Raw genomic sequence first — 18,471 nt, 5'->3', positions numbered from 1 at the left:
GGGTTCCGCAGACTATGCCTACGATTTCCAAAGGGGTCCGCACCTCCATTCGAAATTGTTTAGGGGTCCACAAATGAAAAAAGTTTGAAAACTACAGCCCTAGTTCCACCAACTTTGAGACCCCTCTGGTCTAGCAGCCCCTACGATATGGTAGCAGGCTCCAACTGCTGTAACAGTCCCACCATTTCTGAGTGTTTCAGAGAGGAACTGGGCTGGGCCCCATATAGGGACAGGCCAAGAATTGTACAAACATCCACCCTCTCTGCCCACCTCTCAGGGAAGCAAGCTTTAGTATCCCCAGTTTGCTTCCAAGCATCTCACTGCTGGAGCTGCAAATTGCTGGTATTTAATGACATTTTCCAAATATTTTTAATAGAAATCTCAGATCTTGTTCCTAATCTGACATTTATCTTCTGTTTAGCATGGAAAACAAATATAGAGTGTGAGAATCATTGCTCACATTATAAATGACTTTATTGTAGGTTTATTACCTTGCCTATTAAGCTGTCACTATCTGTGCCTCTTCCCATTTTGGTGATGACCAGCCAGTGAAATCTGTCATCTTTGCTGTAGGATTTACACAGGACCCTAGTGATAACTTTAGTCATGCAGAGGATAATTATCAACTAGATTATTAATGTTGCTCAGTTGCCCTAGGGGATAATATGTCAGAGAGGTTAAAATATTGACAAGCAATAAAGCCTGTGTTATAATTAGGCCAGCACCAGAATAGCTGGCTGGCTGTGTGTAGGGAGCTGAGATACGGCATTACATTCCCAGTGCAAAAAGGGCCAGGGGTCCAAAATCATAGAGTCAAAGGCCAGCAGGGACCACCGGATCACCCAGTCCAACCGCCTGTATATCACAGACCATCAGCACCTGCACACTAAACACAGCAACTGGGATTAGCACAAGCTAGACAGCCCACCGGAGACTGGGCTATCATGTGCCACAGACAGATAACAGAAGCAGCTTAGATCACCAGTGCACAAGGCCTCTGCCATGGCAGGGAAGTGATTAAGTGAGATACACCCTGGTACTCCTAGCAAGGGACCTGCACCCACAGGATGCTGAGGAAATGGCCACATCTTGAATCACCTGCTGGGGTGAGACTGCACCAACTCTGTGTGTCCATTCTGATTCAAAGAGCGTGGCCCATCCCATTCCTATTGGGTCCATAAGCTCTGCTGACTCTCACCTCTACTGAGGTGTGGCTGGCTGGGAATAATTTAATAGGATGCTGTAACTAAAGTAGAAGGGGCTTTATATGTTTCCTTTGTATCTCCTTTGTCTTCCTGAAGGCTGTCCTCAGTTTAAGGTATGACAGACAGGGAAGTGTAGAGCTTTCTTCTGGGACTGGGACAGAATATGTGTCTAGCCTCTTGATGTTCACCTGAAGGATTTTGCTGAGATAAACTGGCCTTTGGTTTGGGCACTACCAGCAAGAGGCACTGAATAACTTCTTTGGTGGCATATCTGAAGTGCGACTATAAAGCTAACCTTGGTCATTCCTCTGGATCTACTATTGTCACATCAAGAAGAGTAGATCAGGGACTCAGCAGTTCATAAATAATTTCCCATGGAAAGCACGTATGCCAGCCAGATGAAATCTCTCTGAGAAAATGTGGAAAAGTGGTAGATTTAACCTACTTCAAAATGTCATTTTCTGAAAAAAAAATTGATCCACATCTCTTTCTAAGCGATGCTTAAAGGATGTGTATGCACTGCAGCTGCATGTGAAATGTGCAGCCCTCTGTCTTGAGAGCGGGGGCTGTGGACAGTGGGAAGAATTGGCTGTAGGATGCGCTGCCAGTGTGTCTGTGTATAATCATATGGAAATATATGGGTTCCCCATAGCTGGGCAAAACCAACAATACAGCCAGAAGACATGTCATAAATTAAATTGGGTTAGAGATTGCCCTTTAAATTATATCACGGTTAACTCTGCTCTTCAAAGGGGGAGCTGGGGTCCCCAGGAAGTCTTATTTACCCTTGGAAGATGTTCTATAAAACGGGCTCCTCTATGCTGCCTCTGGAGTCGTCCAAGGATATGCATTACTACTGAACCCTGGGCTTCTCCACCAGGCTGGCAGAGGGCAATTTTCAAAACACCAGCCCAGCGTGGGCACAGTGACACAGGTGTCATGGTGGCCTGTCTCCAAGGCCAACTGAGGAGCTACAGGAGCAAGTCCTGACTTCTAGGAGAGTCCCAGGCATAGGAGACGGCACCCAAGTGGCACTGGAAAGTATTTAGAAAATGCACCCTTCTCTGCATGTCTCAAGGTGCAAAATGTCAGAACATGCAACTCTCTCTCCTTGAAAACCCAGCGCTGCAGATGTGCTCTGTCCCCCCAGGCAGCAGCCCAAGTCTATTCTAGTGTAACAGCTGCAGATAGCTGAGGACCCAGCTTAGCAATGTCCATAGCTACAAAGATAGGTGGGCAGCAGAGGATCAGGCCGTGCGAGAGGGCCTGGGGTCAGTCAATCGTTTATAGTTCAGAGCAAGGCAAATTGATAAGAGGGATTTAAAAAGAGGCAGATCCATGCTACTTCTTTGACCAGCTAAGACAGAAACTGGATAGGTCAAGCATAAGGGCATCAGCTAACCTCTCCAGCCAAAACTGAGGGAATCGCCCTGCCTGGGGAGGGGTCTAAGGAAGTGGAGAGCAAAGAGGCCTTTTGCAATGCTGGACTTAGCGATGGTGAAAGTGCAAGAAACCCCAAGGGAGATGAGGGGACACAACAATGAACTCTAACTCCTGGGACTTGCTAAGCAGGGTGGGTGAGGCATTGGAGGAGACTACTCTGGGCTGTCAGGCCAGAACATGATTTCTGGAGACAAGGTTTTCCTGTCTCTGTAGCTAAGCTAAGGGTTGCTCGCCTCCCTGGGTTTTGCAGAGCATTTGTCCCAGGAGCATTACTCAAATAGTTGCTTTTTTTTTTATTACCACTGCCTCTGGTTTTAATAAATCTTGTGCTCAAACTTCACACAAACAGCCCCAGAGGCTATATCGTCACTGCAATTAGACACGCTCAGCTGGCCAGTGCCAGCTCCTCGGGCTGCAGGATGTTTAATTACAGTGTCCCTGCGCAGCCGCAGCTCCCTTCCTCCCCAGCCAGCACACACTCAGATCCCGTGGCTGGAGGTGTGAGAACGTGAGCACAGCCCATGCGCCTTCTGAGACACCGGCTTCATCTCCACACTAGGAACACACAGCCGTCCTGACCAAACACACCAGCCCTTGGACTCACTGGGGAAAGCGTCAAACTGGCGGCAGACCGCTCCGCCCGTGGATTGGGAGGGGCTGGATGATACTGGGGACAGGAACTGGCTGGAGGCACCTCAGGAGCTAGGTGAGTTTTACAAGGTGGCACCAGCACACAGGACACAGGGGACACAAATGTAAATGAATTAAAACCCGCCACGTCCAGAGGCTGACAGCGGTGATGTGCAGTATCCACTCGGCTGCAGCCTGGGAGAAGCAGGAATGTTAAATGTTCCCATTTACAAACAGCTTGTCCTGGTCTTTCCTCTGATCAGGGAACACTGCAAACCACCTCTCTGGGTGGAAGAGGAGGGGGAGGTAACCCCTTCTGTCCTACTCCAACACCCCCCCCCCCTCACACACTCCTGCTCCATCAGCGCCCTCATGGTGACAGACCCTGCCCCATTCACATGCTCCCTGCTCCCTCCACAACCCCAAGGCCAGAGCCACCTCCCCACCCCCCCCCACACACACACTCCCTGCTAGCCTACAGCCTGCCAGGTCAGAGTCTCCCCCCAACACACACAGACACAGACACTCCCTGCTCCATCAGCGCCCGCGTGGTGACAGACCCTGCCCCACCCACACGCTCCTGTCTGGATTGCCACCCGCGTAGCCAATGAAATAATCTAAATTCCACATCAGAGGGCACCAAATGCCATGCCAGGGCCCTACTAGTAAAATGAGGCCAATCCACACAGCAGCCTGGACAGGGCTGGTAGGTACGGACAGCACACACAGAGAAACAGGAAGCATCCATCAGACCCAGGCTAGAGGTCGAACTTCATGCTGCCAGTAGCGGAAATAGAACTTGAGGTACTCGGTGCCTCGCTGTCTTAAGGGCTGGGGGGAGAGGTTGGAAGGGAGGTTGCTTCATGAGCAAGGACAGGGAGGGAGTTCCAGGTGACCCCCTCTTTCTGTTCATACAGTCAGCAAACGTTCCTGCCATGCAGAATGAGGCATGAGCAACTCAGGGTCACAGCAGCCCGCTGCTAGGGATACGTTCATCAGCCACCAGAGCCTCTTGTTCTAAAGCTCAGTCATTCCAGGGCACCGGCTGCTTTCTCTCTCCACAAGAGGGAGGAATCTTGTTCTGTTTAAAAAAAATCACTATGGATTTGAGCGTCTAAACAAAGCAAAATGGGGCTGGGGCTGGCAGCCGAGGCGAGTCCTGAAGCCTTTCAAAGGAAGTGATGTTGCAACTCCATCCAATGCAAGCAGATGCTTCCAACACAGCCAAGGACACAGGAGAGAATGGTCTCGGCAGAGCCGAAGTGCCTTTCCAGCCGCTGAGCTGCCAACAGTTGCTGTGCTGAGTGGCCTCCTCGTCCCTTTGGAAAACCAGCAGCCCCTCCTCCCCAAGAGCTGTTGGCTTGGCACAGCTGCTGAGAGCATCTCCAGAGGCTCTGAGACGAGCTTACAGGCCAAGACGCTGCCGCTGCTTAGATTTACAGATGGAGCAGGGAGATTTTCCAACTCCTTTCCTATCTAGTGTAAAGTCTGAAAGCCTCAGAAAAGGGAAAGGGCAAGGGAGGGGATCACGGAGCTGCGGAGGCAGGAGAAAGGCTAGAGCGGTTGCTGAGGTGACGGGCGCATTGGGAAGAATGGGTGGACAATGGAGAGCTAGGAGCAGGAAAGTGGGGTGCTTTCTTCTCAAGATGCAAGAGAGGCTGCACACAAGGGGCCATTCTATGTTTGATTGCAATGCAATTGCCACTTTCTTTCTGGCACTTTGTCTAATGGCATGTGTGCACTTTACAAAGAAACATAGACCCCTTTGTTTTCTGTGTGTCCTAATACTGACCTAGGATCACTGTACACACCAAAAACACACTCCAGGGAGCATGCCACGGTGGAATATGCTCTGAGCCTATTAACACAGCTGAAAGGGGGTGCTCTCCCAGCACGACACCCACGTTGGGAGCGTGACTATTTCAGGAAGACGAGACAGTGACTCAGGAGGTGTATTTGCTAAGTGTTGTATAGGAGGCCTAAGCACAAATCTCATCATTTGTTAGCAGCATTTGTGCATTTACCTCCCACTTGTCACCCAAGATGTGTCTAAATGAAACAAGGAACGAGGCAGTGCAGGTATCAGAGGGAGGGATTTATACAGAAGCCCATTTTCTAAAGCAAAATCCGGGCCACTGAGGCAAGTCTGCATGAATTGTCTGGAGTTCAGGGTACCTCCCTCACTGAGCAATAACTGCGTCCACAACACAGACACAAAACACCCCATCAGAAGAGAGGGAACAGCTAGTGTCTGTTTTGTAACAAACATGGGAATCCAGCGTGTTATCCAGCGACAGTCTGAAAAGGACCTGGGCACTTGGGGGTTACCGTTTACAGAAGAATAGAAACTAGAAAGAGCCAAACATACAAAGCTCCTTCTCTGCCCAGCTCCTGCTAAAGAAAATTGCAGCCAGGATGTATTTGATACTGTGCAGATAACATAAGTCTTTATTATCACCAGACTGCAGCTGCTGGGAATGTACAAATCACTCAGTATCTTCAGGGTGCACGAGACAGGGATGTTAGGAAGTTCTTCCTACCAGTTGCTGTCCATTTGTGTTATAGTCAGCAGAGCCCTAGGAATCAATATTGCTTCACATACAAATTACAAGTATTCGGGATGTTAGATAGAATGTGAACTTGTCCTTTCTTAGAACTAAATGGCTTTTAATGGCACCTGAAGTGGCCTAGAAATTAATCTGCCTATACCGGCTACATCGCTGTTGCTGCTGATCTCCCTGCACATTATGAACAGGTAACGGAGCCCAGCACTGCAGGATTGTAAGAAAAAAAGAGTGTAAGAATGTGACTTATAGGTAATAAGACAGACAGGGAAATTACTCTTAGGAGATGGAGGAGGAGGAGAGTACTGTCCCTTTAAATCTGTAGCATGCAGGCAGGCAGGCGGGGATGCAGTGAAGCAGAGACAGAGGCTGAGCAACTTGAAGAGGACTCAAAGTAGCAGCCATGTTAGTCTGTATCTGCAAAAAGAAAAGGAGGACTTGTGGCACCTTGGAGACTAACAAATTTATTAGAGCATAAGCTTTCGTGAGCTACAGCTGTAGCCGATGAAGTGAGCTGTAGCTCACGAAAGCTTATGCTCAGATAAATTGGCGAGCCTCTAAGGTGCCACAAGTCCTCCTGTTCTTTTTATGAAGAGGACTGTTTCTCCTGCGCTAAGAAAGTTGCTTGGTCAGTGCTGGCAGAAAGCGGTACATCCTGTGAGTCTTTCCCAGGGTCCTATGGCAATGTGGCCTTCTCAGACACTTCTGACAGAGCTAAATATGAGTACTTAGTGGCGCTGCCTTCTCAATGGTGACTTCAGCTCAGCTATTTACAGAGACAAGGGTATTTTACACTGTGCGGTGCTCCTGTCGCATACCTGATTCACCCACTTGTGCAGTAAGTTTCAGAGCAGACACCGGATAAGGCAACTAGAGCAGGCGCTCAGCCCAGCTGGCTTCAGATGCCTCCTCACTGTCTTTTCTTCCCTGCTTAATCTTTATCTTGTGAGTGTTTGCACAAGAACCCTCCCACACACCCTCTCCCTCCCGCTCCTTCAAATCAAGTTAAATGCATAAATCTTCCAAACCTTTGTGCAGGGCTCACAGTCCTAACCCTGCTGAGGCTTTCCCAGTTGGCTCCTTCTCCCTGTAGGCTTGCACTCCCTGGGCTCTGTACCCAGGAACTGCAAGAGTCTCTGTCTCTCAACCCTCCTACACACCCACCGACATCTCTCTATCCTGCCTGAACTCAGACTGCCTTTATATCTCCCAGCTGGCCTGGTTCCTAAGAACATAAGAACGGCCTTACCAGGTCAGACCAAAGGTCCATCTAGCCCAGTATCCTGTCTTACAACAGTGGCCAATGCCAAGTGCCCCAGAGGCAATGACCAGAACAGGTAATCATCCCCTGTCGCCCATTCCCAGCTTCTGGCAAACAGAGGCTAGGGACACCATCCCTGCCCATCCTGGCTAATAGCCATTGATGGACCTATCCTCCATGAATTTATCTAGTTCTTTTTTGAACCCTGTTATAGTCTTGGCCTTCACAACATCCTCTGGCAAAGAGTTCCACAGGTTGATTGTGCGTTGTGTGAAGAAATACTTCCTTTTGTTTGTTTTAAACCTGCTGCCTGTTAATTTCATTTGGTGACCCCTAGTTCTTGTGTTATGAGAAGGAGTAAATAACACTTCCTTATTTACTTTCTCCACACCCGTCATGATTTTATAGACCTCTATCATATCCCCCCTTAGTCTTCTTTTTTCCAGTCTGAAAAGTTCCAGTCTTATTAATCTCTCCCCATATGGAAAATTTATTTATCCTCATAATAAAAATGTTTTATTTTAACAATTTCTGTTTAACATTCTCTGTAATTTACTGATGGAACAGAAAGTATTCCCTTATCACTGTATGATATGAGTACATCACTCCATTTCTTTCCAAATATGGAACAGACATTTATTGAATAATTCTGCCTTTTTCTGCATCATGACTGACAATCTGGATCTAGCATTGGATCTACACAATTTCTAGGATTTCATTTGTTCCTCATATATTTAAATAATTCCTTCATGTTATGCTTAACACTACTGGCTACAAATCTGTAATGGTACCCGTAGGTGTCTTTGTCAATTTTCTGCATTTCCTGCCAGTCAGTACTTAATTATCAACTTCCCCATGTTTCCATGTGTGTATATCTATCTATCTATATCTATATCTATATCTATATCTATCTAATTGTACTGCTGCTTTTACTTCACTCTTAATGAAGGTTTTTTAACAGAAGTAGCCGTCTTTCATTATTGTGGAATTGTGGTTATTTGGGCCCTCAATTAGAGTACTCTTAAACAACTCCCGATTATCATTCACATTTTGTATGTTTACATTTCTCCTTTCACTCAGTTTTGCTCATGACTGTTTGCAGTTTTGGGAAATGGGCTCTTTTAAAGCAGCGAGTATGTGTACTAATAGTAAGGACTGTAAGCTGGGTGAAACAGTGCCGATCCTGAAAATACTTGGTATCAGACCCACCAAGTTTTGCTGAGTGGAGCAGTAACTATACTGAAAGTTTAGTTACTGCATAAGGGACACACTTTACCCTCACCTTAGTGCAAACTCCCAGTTTCTGGGAAAATCCACTGTGGATCAAGTGGAGTGGATGGCTCTATCTCCCATGACCTGGCCAGGCCAATGGACCATAATTAAAAATGTTGTCAGACCCCCTCTGCTGAGTGAGATTGATACCCTGGGTCTAAAAACATTGCATTGCAGCTTTCCGCCAAACACTCCAAGCAAGCAGCCATCATGCCCTAGGATCCTTCCAAAGAGTAATAAGTAGCCTTTATTCAGTAGATTCTTAGCTGATACCAAGCTGTCCATAGCTGTCAGTAGTTTCGTGGTTCAACCTAGACATCACCATGCACTTTACTCGCTCTGCTGGGGCGGTTTCCATCTTAAGTTTGTGATTTTGTGCATGAACTGTTGCCTTCATAATGCCAAAAAGTGCTAATGTTTGATGGGTCAGATCAGGACAAGGAGACAACTGGGCGCTAGTCAGAAAGCTAATAAACTCAATGCTCAGTGCGGCTTGTTAGTTACTTTAGGAACACGAAGTTCAAAGAGAGGGTATTTCAAGCTTCTTACTAACAGCAACTTTGAGAATTCACCAGGGATGTGTTTAATACCTTGGAAAAGGTTAGCGTTGTTAGGGATTTACTGCCATATTTGAAATGGTTTAAACTATTATTTTTATTTCCTTGTGTACAATGGAATCTCAGGGAGTTGTGCAAGGGTAGATGGTCAGTTTGTGTCTGAATGAAAGAACCCATGAAAAGCTTGGGCAGTTTTAAATAGCTCCTGATTCTGCATCCTTGGCAGAGGGCAGGGAACTGCCATCAGGCCTGTTACACTACAGCAGCTGGCCCCAGATTTCTACCTTTCTGCGCTGTCAGACCCATAAGATCCAGGAAAATCCTGACCACGGCAAGTCTACATCCTAGCTCCCCCAGGCTCACAGGCGGCTCCCCCACTCGCTGTCAAGCGAGCAGAGCCAGGAGCCATTAGTGTCCTTCCCTGATCGGACACAAACTGACCAGCTAATCATGTACAGTTGCCCACACGGTGTTTCAGGAACACGGGAATTGCCATAGCAGATCATCCCCTCTCCAATGCTGGCCAGCACCATTGCAAGAAACCCTCTCCTTGTCTATTACGGAATAATCTGCCCAAGGTGGAGGTGCTTCCAGTCTGGGGACCTGTCACTGAGGCTGGCTTACAGCCTGAAGCAGGAGAGTTTTCTCATCTTATATAATTCTGAATGTGCTCACTACACAAATAAATGTCTAATCCTCTTTGTAACCATGCCAACCTGTTAACCCCAGGGATATCTTGTGGCAGTGAGTTCTGCAGGTTAATTTGGCACTCAGTAAAAAAGGGATTTCTCTTTATCAGTTTTAAATGTGTTGCCTTTCAATTTCATTGAATATCCCTTTCCTCTTGTGCTATGAGAGGGAATGTAGTGCCCCATTTACCATCTCTGCACATTCATTATTGTATATACTTCTGTTATGTCCCTTCCCAGTCATCTCCTCTCTGCACTAAACAGTCCCAATCTTTTCAATCTCTCTTCACACAGAAGTGTTTCCAGGCTTCTAATCATTTTGTCAGCCATCTCTGAATGCTCAAGGAAATGACAGCTTATACTTTTATTATGCACTCCTATTTCATTGGGAATTGCACCTGTGTGTATCTGTCTGAACCTGTGTTTGTCATAGTTAACAGCCAGCCAAAAAATCTTCACGAACAACCTGCAAATGTCAGCAGAGACTCTGTCAGGAGATGGAGTGTCTGGGGTCTGCAGAGGTGACTGAGCATGGAAGGGAAAGGGGAATTCCCCTTTATCAAATGTACTTCTCAGCCTTGCCAAAACCCCTTTGATTTTTAGACCTCCTTTGGTAATTCTTTCCCTGTGTCTCAGGCGATGCCCTGAGGTGAGAAGCAGGCTCAGAGAAATAACTGCTCTTTTCACTCAGCCAGCGAGAAACTGTTTGCTTGGAAAACTTGACATCTGCTGCATCCTACTCCAGCTAAGCCCTCTTTCCTGCGGAGGAAGTTAAGGGCGTTTGTGCCTATTGCTGCTAATTTCAGTAGGTGTGTGAGAGCCGCCAAGTGAGGTCATTTGTGTAAAGCCCCGTGAGAGTGTCAGCTGGGGTTGCACTGGTCATGCCATGCAACAAGACAAATGGGACTGGAGGTGGCATGTCAACCTCAGCAGTTGCATAAGCACAGTGGAGGAAACAGCAGTTTTCAGAAACAATTATTTTACTATTGTAGGAGTAGTAACAGCTCTCATCTTCTGCACACAGTGCACCTGGGGAATAGCTCCGAAAGCTGCCATAGTCCCCTCAGTTCTTCATAGGATACTAACAGACAAACCAAACATACCTAACAGCAATGCTGCATTTCCCTACGGTACTGGAGTTTGCACTCGTGGCTGCAGCCCTGGCAGAGGCATTACCCGCTTTGCAGTCAGTGGACGGGCTTTGTAACACACAAGGATCTGAGTGCATGGAGTGTTGTGTGCTGCTAAGGGGTATGATGGGGGCTTTGCCCTACAGACTTCAACATTGAGAAATGCCTCCATGACTTATCCTCATTTCCTTCAGCTATTAACAAAACGCACAGCTTCCATGCCATTCCTATCCAATCCCAAACCCACAGCACATCTTTCCTGCCGGTTTGCCTGGTTGCCCTTATCTGGAGCAATTCTCTATCAAAGTGCCTCCAGCTTGTCACTTGCTCACTGTGACGAGGAAAAGAAAAATGACCCAGCTTTTGGTCAGTTGTGAACCTTGCACTAAGGCAGCACAAACCAAGCAGAGGTGGCTGGGGTGGGGGGTTGTCTCTTTTTAGTGAAATGAAACCGTTTGTGCAAAGTGCTGGTTGCACTGTCTTGCACTGCCCGCTGCAGGAGAAGCTATTGATTTCCACAGAAACTTTATTTAAAGTGAGTGACCTATTAAATGAAACTTATTTGACACCAGCTAACTCTTGTAATTTAATTCCTGAATGAAGCGAAGTCTCCAAAGGTTTGTCAGGTTCTTTATCTTGAATGATGAAAGGCATTTTCCTTCCAGCCATTTGTTCCTGTGTTCCAGGAGCTGCTCGTGTGCTCTCAACTCAGAGTGAGCCCTCCAAAGAGTCCCACACAGTTATCAAAGTGGGGGTGATGCACATCAGCAGGGTTGCTGAGTTAAAATAGCTCAACAGACAATATCCTCTGGTCCAGGAGCGATGGCTGCCCTGTGCCATCAGCGGCGGCTTACGCTGCTCACCTGCGGCTGCATCCTGTTGGCATACAATGGTAAGACTGCAGCTACCATCATCATTAGCACAAAGGTGTGGCCTGCTTGGACAAGAGGTCCCAGCATGAAAAGCCCCATCTGGACACTAGCAGCCAGTACCTCTATGAAGGAAAGGAGAGGGTGGCTACATGAGGCCACGCCCTGGTTCCGTCATCCCATCTGTTACAGCATTGAAGACCAACTGAGCAGAGCCACTGGCGACAGAATTCACATCCACCTTTCAGCAGGGCATGCACACAGCATTACCAACGCCAAACTCCAAATGATCATGAGATTGGCTTTAAAACCATGAGCCTTTAACAAATGCTATTAGATTCTTGTGCCCTCTAGTTTTTGAGCCTGTAGGAGTCACAGTTTCATACCTTTCTCTGCAATTTTCTAGAAAAACAAAAAAGTTGTAAGGAAAGATGAGATTCTCACATGACACCAGGAGCTGGGGCTTTATGAAAAACACCAAATGCTGTGAGACTCACAGTAAAGTCCATGTTTCCCTACAGGGTGTCATATGTGGCAGGGGGCATATTTCACTTGCCCAGCAGAACTGTTAGTGTTTGGCCTGTATTTTATCCCACAGATTATGGCTGAAGTGAAATCAAATGGGTGGGGTCAGTGCAGCTCTGCCTGAATCTCACCTGCCCTCCTAGAATCTCCCAGGTGCTCACTTGCCCCAGAGGAGTGGAGAAGCAGGGGGAGGCACAAAAGAGACAGCGAGAAACCTTGGGGGGAGGTTGGCTCTTTGGGCCGCTAAATTCAAACAAAGAGACTTGTATCCTAATACAAACCAGTGATGGGCCTGCATAAGCACTCAGCTCCCCAGCTGCAATCCTGACTCTGCAGCCATAGGCCCAGGTCAGCCCACAGTAGGAAAAGGCCTGAGTGCCAGGTTTGCTGAGGCTGTTTGGCTGGCCCCTAAGAACAGCCGTTCCTGGCCCTGGAGCACAAAGCTCTCCCATTTTGAGGGAGACACTTGGAGCAGACACTTCGTGACAGTTCTTGCCCTTTCTTTCCAAAGGGCATGGCTGCACGCCCCTTCTGCACAGAGCTGGGAGCAGTGTCTGCCTGGCCCTGGACAGCTCACTCACAGGCCTGTGGCTGGAGCACTGGCACCTGGGCTGACAACCTCCTCCCGTTACACTCTTCTTATTAGCATTTAATTCTCCTGAGCCCCACTGCTTACACATAGTTACGCAGGGGGCGCTCCAAACCTGTCCTCAATAAAGGCTGCTTTCAAACTCTCTCTCTCTCCCTCTCTTTCACCATGCTTTAGCTCCTGTGCTGACCCCCTTGCTTCTGCTACCCATCTGGCCATCCACTCCCGGCCAGGCTCTGCACTGCTGACCCCGGCAAGACCCCAGCTCCTCACCGCAATGCTGGACAGTCCTGGTGACTAAGGGATTCTGAGGAGGCCAATGCAACAGGACACTGGCTGGAGGAAAGGACAATCTGATAATGTATAAAATCTAGAGACAAAGATTCTGAGCAAATAAGATCTTATAGATGCAAAGAGAACTCATCACTAGTGCCATGGGGTTTTGCTTCCCAGACTAGAATATGCAGAGTGCTTGCCTCCCGTGGGGCCCGCATTAAAAGGCGTCCTGGGAAGGAGATATGAATTCAGAAAGCAACAAAATGCAGCCACTGTGCCACCAACTCCAACACTTTGACCAAGTGCTCAGCCCTATGAGCCACCATCTTGGCCACCTTGCCAGGACGGCCAGCCAAGCCGCATGGGTTACCTCCCACTAAGCTCAGTGCACCACCTGCTCTCCAAGTTCCATCCCACAAGACTAAAGACCTTCTGACAGTGCCCCCAACACATTCCCCTCCATAGCACCTCCCCCAAGCTGTGCCTCCAGTCTCCACCCCGGTGCCGGCTGCTTGGAGCGGCTTCTCCCCTCTCCTCGCGTGGGCTGTGTCCTTTCTGGTGACGCCTGGTGCCTCCACCAAAGGTGACTCCTCACCGTGCCCAAGAAACAAGGGTGCTGCCCCTGGCAAAAATGACCAACACTACCAGTGCTGGCCTGGGTGTAAACCTAGTACCCCAAAACAAACTATTCAGCAGCACAGCCACAGCAGAAACGCCACCCCCAAACCAACCATATCACAAAGGGGGCTCTCGGGGAGCAAGAAAATAGGATCTGGGGAAGGAAAGGGGTCAGGCTCACTAACAGGTACTAGCACATCAACAAGGCAACCGATTCCCCACCTCCCAACACTGCCAGCTCTTCCCACCCCCATGTCCCTGCCAGGCAGATGGTGCCTGGGGATGAGCTTAGGTGAGTGCTGCAGTGCTGGGAACAGCTTACACAAGAGGGGTCCCCTAACTGTGTCTTTTCCCCTGGCTGGGGCAGGGCCCTCTCCTGGCTCCCTGGCTGGATTGTGGTAGCCAGTGCTAGGTTGGACCTCTGCCCCTCTAGACGTGATCCCAGCACCAAGGAGGGGCTGTGATGGTGCAGGCTGGGGTGGGTGTAGGCATGTAGCAGGCGTGGCCACAGTGGGCTGCTGATGCTCTCACACCTTCCTCATTTATTTATTTTAAGAACTGTTTTAAGCCCAGGAAGAGGCTTTTTCCATTCCCAGCCCCTCTGTGCACTGGCCCTGGAAGTCCTTGTCAGCTGGCAGTGAATAAGCACTGCAATATAGAGCTGTCTGCCATGCTTCGGAGCCGCTCACTTCTGCTTACATAGGCTTTCTGCAGCTGTCCTTTTAAAAGAAGCCAATTTATTTTTATTCAAAATCTATAAGAGACAATTGAGCAGTAAAGCTGTCAGGCCCCGCCTCCGTCTCCAAATGGCCCAGTCAGATCTGAAATGATCGCTCTGAATAACAATCCCATCTCCTGGTGCTGCCACATTGCCCCAACCATGCTCCTTCCAGCAGGTGCTGGGCCAGGTGCGGAGAAACCCCACCTTCATCACAAAGCCTGGGACTCAAATGTGCTCTTTGGATCAGTGTGGAGAAAGCCAAATGGCTCTGCACCCCCTGGCAAACTCCCCAGCAGGCCCGGCTGAGCTCCACAGCCAGCAGTTACTCTGAGCTTTTACAACTCACTGCCCAAAGAGCAAACTTTGTCCAGCAGGATGAAGGCTGCAAACATGTCAGGAGCTTACCTGGGCACTGTCCATGATACTGTTCCCTACAGAGTGGGACTTCCAGAACCCCTCTCCTAGGAACCATGTCCTTCCACCTTCCCACTGAGACTGGCAACTTTGTTCCAGAGACTGTGTTTGGCAGATGAAGCCAGCCTGAGAGTGCGTGTGTGCTCCTGATGCTGCATGGACACAGGAAGATGTACGTACTATCCCGAGATGCCTACCACATCTCTGTAGCATGGACCAGATCTCAGCAGGGGGATTGTCTTATGAACAGCCCCTCTCCCAATGACAAGTAACAGTCCCTCTTGGAAGGCAGAAACAGAGAGCAGGCGACTCTGTGCTCTGGTGCACACAGCTCCTATCCCAGGCCCATCACTGCAGCAGTCTGGCTTGAAAGGAATTGAATCTTTTCGCTTCCCATGGGCCGGTTGTTGTCCCAGCTCCGTGTTGTGCTGGGATGAAGGGCAGTGCAGGCAGAGGGCTACCTCCAGCAGGCAGCCATCCAAATGGTTTCTCCAGAATTGCTTTATAGCTCCTCTCACTGCAAATCCATCAAGTCAGAGCAGCCCCCAGGTTTTGACACAATTTTCTCATTGAATTATACGGAACCCTTCAGGGAAGGAGGCAAAATTATTTAAAACGCTTAAAAACTAAAGCAACTTTTCTACTCTGTTTTTTAACTTTTTGATTGTTATTTAAAGTTAACCTTTTCTACTTCTAAACCATAAACTCATTTTATTTTTGGCCATTAGACATGGGCCATAAACTGTTTGAAACATGGGCCATAAACTATTTGAAATATGAGCCAAGTGTTTCTTTGATACACACAGGAGTTGAAAGATGATACGGTATCCACTGACTATTGCTCTTCAGAACCAGACCTAGAGCAGAGTAATTTGCTCAGGCTGCACCTCTGTAAATTGTTACCCTCTTGTTATAAATATTAGAACAGCGGGTTAAAGGTGCAGTGCATAACCCGGCAACGCACCCGGCTCACTGCAAGGAGGGTTCCTTCATGGTGCTTCCATGGCAATGGAGAGACACAAAACAATCTCTCTGAGTGGCTGATACCTTCTCTCTCCTCCCAAACAGCAGGGACAATTTACATCAGACTCAGCCACTTGTCACCCATCAGTACAGGCTGGCCCAGATGCAATAGCAGGGAGAGGGGATCACTCTCCTCTGAAGCATAAGGCTCTGGCCGCACCAGAAGCAGGATTCTGGATTTGATTTCAATTATGGCCCATCTCATGTCCCTGCTCAGCTAAGTTGGTTGTTGGAACTATGTTGCTGAGGCCTGGCACACCAGCCAGATGCCAAGGCCACCTCACTGAAGCCTAATTCATCAGCCAGACACCAGGGCTGTGTCACCGAGGCCTGGCATGCTGATCAGAGTTGTGTCACTGAAGCCTGGCATGCCTGACGGAGGCTGGGGCTGTTCCAGAGGCTTGTTGTTCCAGCACAGTTAATGTAGGACACTTCCCGTCTTCCGGAGAGAAGAGGAATAGAAATGCAGGAAGCAGCCACAGTCTGAGCAGTGAAGGGGCGAGTTCATCAGTGAATGCTCCTGAGTCTTGTTTGATTTTTAAGGAAGCAAAGTTCTTGTGTTGTCCTGTTGAAAACGTTATCCTGTTGGAAACCTGGCAATTTTGGGTTCCTTGCAACATGGCACTTGTGGGCTCAGAACCAAAGCTGCCTTGAAAAAAAACCAGTGAGGCGCTTTCCCTGCTAGTGTGTGGAGCACGTGCTCTCTCATAGACAAAAGCAATCAGTCCAATCAACATGTTAGTTTAAAGCAGCAGCTCATGCCACAAACCAGCAATTTGCCACTAAAGCCAAGTCCTGACAAATGTGTTGGTATTCTGCTGCAGTCTATTGCACTCCACACACACAGCTGATGGGCTGCCATACTGGGCTCTCACCGCGGTCTACAGTTAACGGAAGGAATCTTCAAAGACAAGTTTCCTTCATCTCAGGTTTGTTTTCTGCTCCTGCTGCCTTTTCTGATGCTGAGCCTCCTTTTAAACCAAAGCACGAAGATCAGGGTTTAATTTACAGAATGTTGCTTTTTTCTGAAATTTCAGCAAAGTTGCAGATTTAACTTGAAAAGTAAAATCTGCTGCCTCTCTCGGTGTGTGCAGTTAATTTCCTTCATGCCATGCTCTACCTTTGTAAGGAGAACACGCAATAAACATATTCACCTGTCATTACAAAGAAAAACAAAAAAAAGCCAGCCAGCCAGCCAGCCAGCCAAAGTAAATAACTCAGGAGATTTAAAAATAAATTCACACTTTCATGGAATCTGGCTTTCAAGCTTCTTTTCACCTCCTCTCTGCAGCATTTTGCTGTAATAGAGTAATGATAAAGCAATACAACAAGAGGGAGGGAACAGAACAGGGTAGGGAGTCCATCTAGGCTAGGAACCAAAAGGAGGACGGGGGAGAGTTGGAGCCCTCTGAAGTAAACACAAAGGCCTCCTGGATTTGGAGACGTCAGAGAAATCAAACCCTTGGTCTTCTGACAAGCCCCTTTAAATGGGAAAGTGGGAAAAGACCTTTGGTGCCTCTTTAGAGCACCATGAAGTGGGCTCTGGAGCAGAGTCATGTCGTGGGGGAACATGGCCACTTTGCTGTTGCTGAGCATTTCTGACGGGATCCATTACTATTTTGGTCCTGACTTTTTCTGCCATTTAATAGCCTCCTCATTAGAATGTGATGGCGTTTAAGGCACACAACACTCACTCTGCAAACACAGAGCATGTCGTGGGACTCCCAGAAGCATGTTCCGGGAGATGTGGGCAGGAGGAAGGGACTCACACACACACACACGCACAATGAACACAGACTTGTACACAAGGGGAATGCAGCAGCTCAGCCCGTTCCAGTTTTCTGGTGATGTTCCCTTGGAAATAACAACAGACACGCAACATAAAATATAGAATGGCCCTGTGCTGAACCGATCAAGTGAAACTATGCTACCCGAAGAGTGCTCTAACATGCTTCACTGCAACCATGCCAACAGAGTGCACACTAGTACTGGGGTTTGCACAAGTGATTCGTCTTGCACTTTTTTATACATTCCTTCAGCGCACTGATTTGATTGTATTTCCTGGTGAATTTTATTAACTGGCCTTGGCCTCTGACACTCAGGGAAGCCCCAAGCGCTGTGAGCTTAACGATTCTGGAATTTACATCTGTCCTTCAGGTCAGAAATGAACCAGTACCTCCACGTGACACCAGGCCGGCTCAATGCTGGAGTCAGTGTCTCTCTGCAAAGATGTAACACCAAGTTCCTGGCCATACGCAGCCATTGAAGATCCCCTGGCTCTTTTGTAAGAGGGCTGTTAGCCCTGATTTTTTAGCCTAATTCCAACATAGGAAATTGCATTTTGGTTTCCCAGCTCCTCCTGCAGTGTTACTGTCACAAACATTTCTCCTCTGAGATCAAGCACGATGGTAACTTACCTTAATGCAGAGTGTGTCAAACCATGAGGATTTCATTTTGCTCTTTGCTCTGTGGGCAAAGCCTACTGCATATCTTGTCAAACCAGCCCTGGGCTTACAGAGTGCTGCTTACAACCATCTTCGCTCCCCTGTTCTCCTGAGCTCAGATGCAGCCCAGGATCAGGGCCTCCATTTCTTCAACTCCACCATATCATCCACAAAGTCCCTATCAGCTGAATCACTGCAGATAGTGACCCTGCCTGCTCTTCAGTTCATGAACCTGACACCG

The 18,471-nt window shown here is 48.2% G+C and overlaps 1 long non-coding RNA gene across 3 annotated transcripts in view; it reads right to left on the bottom strand.

The window, feature by feature from the left end:
* LOC140918033 (uncharacterized) overlaps positions 1 to 18,471 on the bottom strand; it is a 139,410-nt gene that overhangs the window by 13,045 nt on the left and 107,894 nt on the right. The window contains exon 1 of one of the 3 annotated variants that reach the window (XR_012161058.1): positions 6,871 to 6,951. The exons of the other annotated variants lie outside the window; for them this stretch is intronic. This is a non-coding gene — a long non-coding RNA (uncharacterized lncRNA). Of the gene's footprint in view, positions 1 to 6,870; positions 6,952 to 18,471 lie in introns of those variants that run through there. 3 annotated transcript variants of the gene reach the window in all.

This window comes from Lepidochelys kempii, chromosome 10 (genome assembly GCF_965140265.1).
Source record: "Lepidochelys kempii isolate rLepKem1 chromosome 10, rLepKem1.hap2, whole genome shotgun sequence".
In the NCBI taxonomy this organism is placed as follows: Eukaryota; Metazoa; Chordata; order Testudines; family Cheloniidae; genus Lepidochelys; species Lepidochelys kempii.
Note: the sequence above shows the minus strand (reverse complement) of the source record. Positions and strands in the feature narration are given on the sequence as shown.